The 8,375-nt window shown below is 42.7% G+C and overlaps 1 protein-coding gene across 1 annotated transcript in view; it reads left to right on the forward strand.

The window, feature by feature from the left end:
* METTL25B (methyltransferase like 25B) overlaps positions 1-8,375 on the forward strand; it is a gene marked incomplete in the record, with an annotated part of 43,464 nt that overhangs the window by 1,615 nt on the left and 33,474 nt on the right. The window contains 1 exon segment of the mRNA XM_073632429.1: positions 1,327-1,406.

Here is an 8,375-nt window from a genome sequence, read left to right on the forward strand (position 1 = left end):
AATACAAGAAATGGGGTAATTGTTGTCACGAGGACAGGAAGTAACATTCTCAGAGGAGCAAACACTTCCTTAGTTTATTGTGTGATCCCATTGGGGTGATTTTCCTTTGTTTCTTGTTCCTGTGACTCCAATACAAGAAATGGGGTGAGCCGTTGTCACCAAAACAGTAAGTCCTGAAGAGCGAACTCTTCTTCATTTGATTCTGTGACCCTCCAATGCGTGAAAAACAGAAATACTGTCTCAGTTCATTCTTGTCCCTGTGACCCCCCTATAGAAGAAATGGGGTGAATGTTGTCACCGGGACAGGAAGTCACATTGTCAGAAGCGCTAGCACTTCCTCAGTTAATTGTGTGACCCCATTGGGGAGATTTTCCTTCATTCTTGTCCCTGTGACCCCAATACAAGAAATGGGGTGAATGTTGTCACCAGGACAGGAAGTCACATTGTCAGAGGAGCAAACACTTTCTTAGTTCATTGTGTGACCCTGTTGGGGAGATTTTGGTTTGTTTCCTGTCATTGTGACACCTATAGAAGAAATGGGGGGGGGGGGGAGTGATTGCCACCGGGATAGGAAGTCGCATTGTCCAAAGAGCTAACACTTCTTCAGTTGATTGTGTGGTCCTTCATCGCATTTCCTGTCCCTGTGACACAAGACATTAGGTGAGCGGTTGTCACCGAGACAGGAAGTCACTGTCAGAAGAGCTAACACTTCCTCAGTTGATTTTGTGACCCTCCATTGGTGAGATTTTCCTTCATTCTTCTCCCTGTGACTCCTGTGCAAGAAATAGGGTGAGCGGTTGTCACCAGAACAGTAAATCCTGAAGAGCGAACACTTCTTCATTTGATTGTGTGACCCCCCCCCCCTCATTCTTGTCCCTGTGACCCCCCCCCCCATACAACAAATTGGCTGAATGTTGTCACCGGGACAGGAAGTCACATTGTCAGAAGAGCTAGCACTTCCTCAGTTAATTGTGTGACCCCATTGGGGAAATGTTACTTCACTCTTGTCCCTGTGACCCCAATACAGGGAATAGAGTGAATGTTGTCACCGGGACAGAAGTCACGTTGTCCGAGGAGCTAGCACTTCTTCAGTTAATTGTGTGACTGCATTGGGGAGATTTTCTTTAAAATTTCTAGCTGTGACCCCAATACAAGAAATAGGGTTTCGCAGTTGTCACCAAAACAGTAAGTCCTGAAGAGCGAACACTTCCTCAGTTGTTTGTGTGACCCCCTTCTGGTCCCTGTGACCCCAATACCAGAAATGAGATGAGCAGTTGTCACCAGGCCTGACATTCAGGAAGTCACCTATCTCTTCTCTGTCTGCAGGATGTACAAATCTCCCAGAATTCCTCACTCTGCCTGGAGACCACCCATCATCCCTGAATAGGAGGGCGACTACCATACAGGTCAGTCCTGGTATCTTCATCTGTCTACAGTGCACAGTACTACTTCCCTTACCGAGTGTAATTCTCAGTATCTGTTCTTATTCTGTATGTATGGACTCTGCACAGTACTACTTCTCTTGTCCTGTATGTCGGGTGTAATTCTCAGTATCTGTTCTTATTCTGTATGTATGGACTCTGCACAGTACTACTTCTCTTGTCCTGTATGCTGGGTGTAATTCTCGGTATCTGTTCTTATTCTGTATGTATGGACTCTGCACAGTACTACTTCTCTTGTCCTGTATGTCGGGTGTAATTCTCGGTATCTGTTCTTATTCTGTATGTATGGACTCTGCACAGTACTACTTCTCTTGTCCTGTATGTCGGGTGTAATTCTCGGTATCTGTTCTTATTCTGTATGTATGGACTCTGCACAGTACTACTTCTCTTGTCCTGTATGTCGGGTGTAATTCTCGGTATCTGTTCTTATTCTGTATGTATGGGCTCTGCACAGTACTACTTCTCTTGTCCTGTATGTCGGGTGTAATTCTCAGTATCTGTTCTTATTCTGTATGTATGGGCTCTGCACAGTACTACTTCTCTTGTCCTGTATGTTGGGTGTAATTCTCGGTATCTCATCTTATTCTGTATGTATGGACTCTGCACAGTACCACTTCTCTTGTCCTGTATGTCGGGTGTAATTCTCAGTATCTGTTCTTATTCTGTATGTATGGACTCTGCACAGTACTACTTCTCTTGTCCTGTATGTCGGGTGTAATTCTCGGTATCTGTTCTTATTCTGTATGTATGGACTCTGCACAGTACCACTTCTCTTGTCCTGTATGTCGGGTGTAATTCTCAGTATCTGTTCTTATTCTGTATGTATGGACTCTGCACAGTACTACTTCTCTTGTCCTGTATGCCGGGTGTAATTCTCGGTATCTGTTCTTATTCTGTATGTATGGACTCTGCACAGTACTACTTCTCTTGTCCTGTATGTCGGGTGTAATTCTCGGTATCTGTTCTTATTCTGTATGTATGGACTCTGCACAGTACTACTTCTCTTGTCCTGTATGCCGGGTGTAATTCTCGGTATCTGTTCTTATTCTGTATGTATGGACTCTGCACAGTACTACTTCTCTTGTCCTGTATGTCGGGTGTAATTCTCGGTATCTGTTCTTATTCTGTATGTATGGACTCTGCACAGTACCACTTCTCTTGTCCTGTATGTCGGGTGTAATTCTCAGTATCTGTTCTTATTCTGTATGTATGGACTCTGCACAGTACTACTTCTCTTGTCCTGTATGCCGGGTGTAATTCTCGGTATCTGTTCTTATTCTGTATGTATGGACTCTGCACAGTACTACTTCTCTTGTCCTGTATGTCGGGTGTAATTCTCGGTATCTGTTCTTATTCTGTATGTATGGACTCTGCACAGTACTACTTCTCTTGTCCTGTATGCCGGGTGTAATTCTCGGTATCTGTTCTTATTCTGTATGTATGGACTCTGCACAGTACTACTTCTCTTGTCCTGTATGTCGGGTGTAATTCTCACAAAGTGATTGTAAGGGCTCAATTTAAAAAAAAATAAAAATAACAAACATGTTATACTTGCCTCCTCTGTGTAAGGGTTTTGCACAGAGCAGCCCCGATCCTCCTCTTCTGGAGTCCCCCAGCGAAGCTCCTGGCTCCTCCTTTTCATCGGGTGCCCCCCACAGAGAGCCGCTTTCCCTGGGGGCACCTGTGCGGGCGCGCTCCCGAGTCCCGCTGCTGCGTCTATTGACACAGACAGCGGGACTCCTCCCCTCCCCCTGCTCTCGTGTCACTGGATTTGATTTACAGCAGCGGGAGCCAATGCCTTCCGCTGCTATCAATCTATCCAATGAGGACAGAGACAGCGGCTGGAGCCTCTGGGCTCGTGCACATCGCTGGAACTAATTGGTGAAAAACCTTGAGACTTTACAACCCCTTTAACTGTGTGCCTAGCCAGTGTTTTTTTTTATTTGTTTTTTTTTCTTTTTTTACAGTGGGGGAGGTGTTTTTACTGTTCGCACCCTAGACCCGGAAGTGCAGATTTTTCAGAGACTATGACTGATAACACAAAAACTTTTCTTTCACTCATGGTTAGTGTTTGGCTGAAGCCATTTATTATCAATCAACTGTTTTTACTCTTTTTAAATCATAATTGCAACAGAAACTACCCAAATGACCCTGATCAAAAGTTTACATACCCCAGTTCTTAATACCGTGTATTGCCCCTTTATCATCAATGACAGCTTGAAGTCTTTTGTGGTATTTGTGGATGAGGCTCTTTATCTTCTCAGATGGTTCCTCTTGGAAAAAAAGCCTCCAGTTCCTGTAAATTCTTGGGCTGTCTTGCATGAACGGCACGTTTGAGATTTCCCCAGAGGGGCTCAATGATATTGAGGTCAGGAGACTGAGATGGCCACTCCAGAACCTTCACTTTATTCTGCTGTAGCCAATGACAGGTCGACTTGGCCTTGTGTTTTGGATCATTGTCATGTTGGAATATCCAAGTACGTCCCATGTGCAGCTTCCTGGCTGATGAATGCAAATGTTCCTCCAGTATTTTTTGATAACATACTGCATTCATCTTGTCATCAATTTTGACCAAATTTCCTGTGCCTTTTGTAGCTCACACATCTCCAAAACATCAGCGATCCACCTCCGTGTTTCACAGTAGGAATAGTGGATCTTTCATCATAGACCTTGTTGATTCCTCTCCACATGTAGTGTTTATGGTTGTGGCCAAAAAGCTCAATTTTGGTCTCATCGCTCCAAATGACTTTGTGGCAGAAGGTTTGAGGCTTGTCTCTGTGCTGTTTGGCGTATTGTAAGTGGGATACTTTGTGGCATTTTCGTAGTAATGGCTTTCTTCTGGCGACTCGACCATGCAGCCCATCTTTCTTCAAGTGTCTCCTTATTGTGCATCTTGAAACAGCCACACCACATGTTTTCAGAGAGTCCTGTATTTCACCTGAAGTTATTTGTGGGTTTTTCTTTCCATCCAGAACAATTTTCCCGGCAGTTGTGGCTGAAATTTTAGTTGGTCTACCTGACCGTGGTTTTGGTTTCAACAGAACCCCTCATTTTCCCACTTCTTGATCAGAGTTTGAACACTGCTGATTGGCATCCTCAATTCCTTGGATATCTTTTTATATCCCTTTCCTGTTTTATACAGTTCAGCTACCTTTTCCCCACAGATCCTTGTACAATTCTTTTGCTTTCCCCATGACTCAGAATCCAGAAACGTCAGTGCAGCACTGGATGAAAGATGTAAGGGTCTGTCAGGAGTCCAGAGACTCATTGACCTTTAACCACTTGAGCCCCGGACCATTATGCTGCCTAAGGACCAGAGGTCTTTTTCCAATTTGGCACTGCGTCGCTTTAACTGCTAATTGCGCGGTCATGCAATGCTGTACCCAAACGAAATTTGCGTCCTTTTCTTCCCACAAATAGAGCTTTCTTTTGATGGTATTTGATCACCTCTGCCGTTTTTATTTTTTGCGCTATAAACGGAAAAAGACCGAAAATTTTGAAAAAAAATGATATTTTCTACTTTTTGTTATAAAAAAAATCCAATAAACTAAATTGTAGTCATACATTTAGGCCAAAATGTATTCGGCCACATGTCTTTGGTAAAAAAAATGTCAATAAGTGTATATTTATTGGTTTGCGCAAAAGTTATAGCGTCTACAAACTAGGGTACATTTTCTGGAATTTACACAGCTTTTAATTTATGACTGCCTATGTCATTTCTTGAGGTGCTAAAATGGCAGGGCAGTACAAAACCCCCCCAAATGACCCCATTTTGGAAAGTAGACACCCCAAGGAAATTGCTGAGAGGCATGTTGAACCCATTGAATATTTATTTTTTTTGTCCCAAGTGATTAAATAATGACAAAAAAAAAAAAAAAAAAAAATATTTACAAAAAGTTGTCACTAAATGATATATTGCTCACACAGGCCATGGGCCTATGTGGAATTGCACCCCAAAATACATTCTGCTGCTTCTCCTGAGTATGGGGATACCACATGTGTGGCACTTTTTGGGAGCCTAGCCGCGTACGGGGCCCCGAAAACCAATCACCGCCTTCAGGATTTCTAAGGGTATAAATTTTTGATTTCACTCCTCACTGCCTATCACAGTTTCGGAGGCCATGGAATGCCCAGGTGGCACAAAACCCCCCCAAATGACCCCATTTTGGAAAGTAGACACCCCAAGCTATTTGCTGAGAGGCATGGTGAGTATTTTGCAGCTCTCATTTGTTTTTGAAAATGAAGAAAGACAAGAAAAAACTTTTTTTTTTTTTCTTTTTTCAATTTTCAAAACTTTGTGACAAAAAGTGAGGTCTGCAAAATACTCACTATACCACTCAGCAAATAGCTTGGGGTGTCTACTTTCCAAAATGGGGTCATTTGGGGGGGTTTTGTGCCACCTGGGCATTCCATGGCCTCCGAAACTGTGATAGGCAGTGAAGAGTGAAATCAAAAATTCACGCCCTTAGAAAGCCTGAAGGCGGTGCTTGGTTTTCGGGGTCCCGTACGCAGCTAGGCTCCCAAAAAGTCTCACACATGTGGTATCCCCGTACTCAGGAGAAGCAGCAGAATGTATTTTGGGGTCTAATTTCACATATTCCCATGGCATGTTTGAGCAATATATCATTTAGTGACAACTTTGTGCAAAAAAAAAAAAAAAAAAAATTGTCTCTTTCCCACAACTTGTGTCACAATATAAAATATTCCATGGACTCGACATGACTCTCAGCAAATAGCTTGGGGTGTCTACTTTCCAAAATGGGGTCATTTGGGGGGGTTTAAACTGTCCTGGCATTTTATGCACAACATTTAGAAGCTTATGTCACACATCACCCACTCTTCTAACCACTTGAAGACAAAGCCCTTTCTGACACTTATTGTTTACATGAAAAAGTTTTTTTTTTTTGCAAAAAAATTACTTTGAACCCCCAAACATTATATATTTTTTTAAAGCAAATGCCCTACAGATTAAAATGGTGGGTGTTTCATTTTTTTTTTTCACACAGTATTTGCGCAGCGATTTTTCAAACGCATTTTTTGGGGAAAAAACACACTTTTTTAAATTTTAATGCACTAAAACACACTATATTGCCCAAATGTTTGATGAAATAAAAAAGATGATCTTAGGCCGAGTACATGGATACCAAACATGACATGCTTTAAAATTGCGCACAAACGTGCAGTGGCAACAAAATAAATACATTTTACAAAGCCTTTAAAAGCCTTTACAGGTTACCACTTTAGATTTACAGAGGAGGTCTACTGCAAAAATTACTGCCCTCGATCTGACCTTCGCGGTGATACCTCACATGCATGGTGCAATTGCTGTTTACGTTTGAAGACAGACCGCCGCTTGCGTTCGCCTTAGCGCGAGAGCAGGTGGCGACAGGGGTGCTTTTTTTTTTTTTTTTTTTTCTTTATTATTTTTTTGCTTTTTTATCTTATTTTTAAACTGTTCCTTTCATTTTTTTTTTTTTTTTTTTTTTTAATCATTTTTATTGTTATCTCGGGGAATGTAAATATCCCCTATGATAGCAATAGGTAGTGACAGGTACTCTTTTTTGAAAAAATTGGGGTCTATTAGACCCTAGATCTCTCCTCTGCCCTCAAAGTATCTGACCACACCAAGATCGGTGTGATAAAATTCTTCCCCAATTTCCCAATGGCGCTATTTACATCCGGCGAAATCTAAGTCATGAAATGCTCGTAGCTTCCGGTTTCTTAGGCCATAGAGATGTTTGGAGCCACTCTGGTCTCTGATCAGCTCTATGGTCAGCTGGCTGAATCACCGGCTGCATTCTCAAGTTCCCTGTTGAGACAGGAGAGCCAGAGAAAAACACGGAAGACGGTGGGGGGGCATTCCCTCCCACGGCTTGTAAAAGCAGTCTAGAGGCTAATTAGCCACTAGGATTGCTTTTACATGAAAGCCGACCGCTGGCTGAAAAGAATGATACAAAGATGATACCTAAACCTGCAGGCATCATTCTGGTATAACCACTCAAAGTCGTGAATGGCGTACCTGAAGACAAAAAAATGGTTAACAATAAAGCACAGTAAACGGTAAAGTATAAAAAATTGCATACCTGAAAAGCAAACATGATAAAACATAATAACAATAAAACATTGCAGAATAGAATACAGTAAAAAAGAGCAGAACAATAGAGAGAGAGAATAGAGAGAGAAAGAACAATAAAACGACAACTATTATTTTTTATTTTATATATTTTTTTTTTTTACACTTTTTTTGTAACTAACTTTTATAACTGTAAACGGTTCCAGGTTCGGGTCTCTCAAAATGCGATGGCATCTTGGGAGACTCTGTGAAAGTGTGCCTAGTCTGTGCAATGCTGTACCCTACGCTAATACTCAGCTAGTGAATGGTAGCGTTCAAAACATTCACCAATGCAAAGACCAGGATTGTCAGGACAGGAGGGACAATAATAGCGGGTGTCACGCCTATATCCGCGCTTGCTGCAGACACAACATCTTTTTTGGGGGTTCGTTGGGTAGGGGTACTCGGGAGGACATAAAGAAAATGCCTCTCATGCAGCCGACTGCATTTGGTTGGGGATGTGAATGGGGGAAGTACGGGCGCTGCAGAAGTGGTGGGTTCCCAATTAGGATTGGCGAATGCAGCAGGAAGGGCATTATGAGCACGACGGGCCTGTGTTTGTCTTTTTGGTGGCAGTGGGACACTACTTGTGCTTGCCACCTCACCAGCTTGAACTGCACTTATGGGACTCGCCACGTCACCAAGTGTTACTGCAGTGCTGGTTTGACTACGACCGGGGTGTACTAGGCCGCTGGTGCTTGCCAGTTCAATAAAAAGCTACCACAAAAACTGTTAGCGATCGCAGGGATCAGGCCTGACTCTGCGAACGCTGCAGTTATGCGTTTAGTGTTTTGTAAGCGACAGTGATCGATCGATACTGC

The sequence above is a fragment of the Aquarana catesbeiana genome, linkage group LG05 (genome assembly GCF_042186555.1).
Source record: "Aquarana catesbeiana isolate 2022-GZ linkage group LG05, ASM4218655v1, whole genome shotgun sequence".
Lineage (NCBI taxonomy): Eukaryota > Metazoa > Chordata > Amphibia > Anura > Ranidae > Aquarana > Aquarana catesbeiana.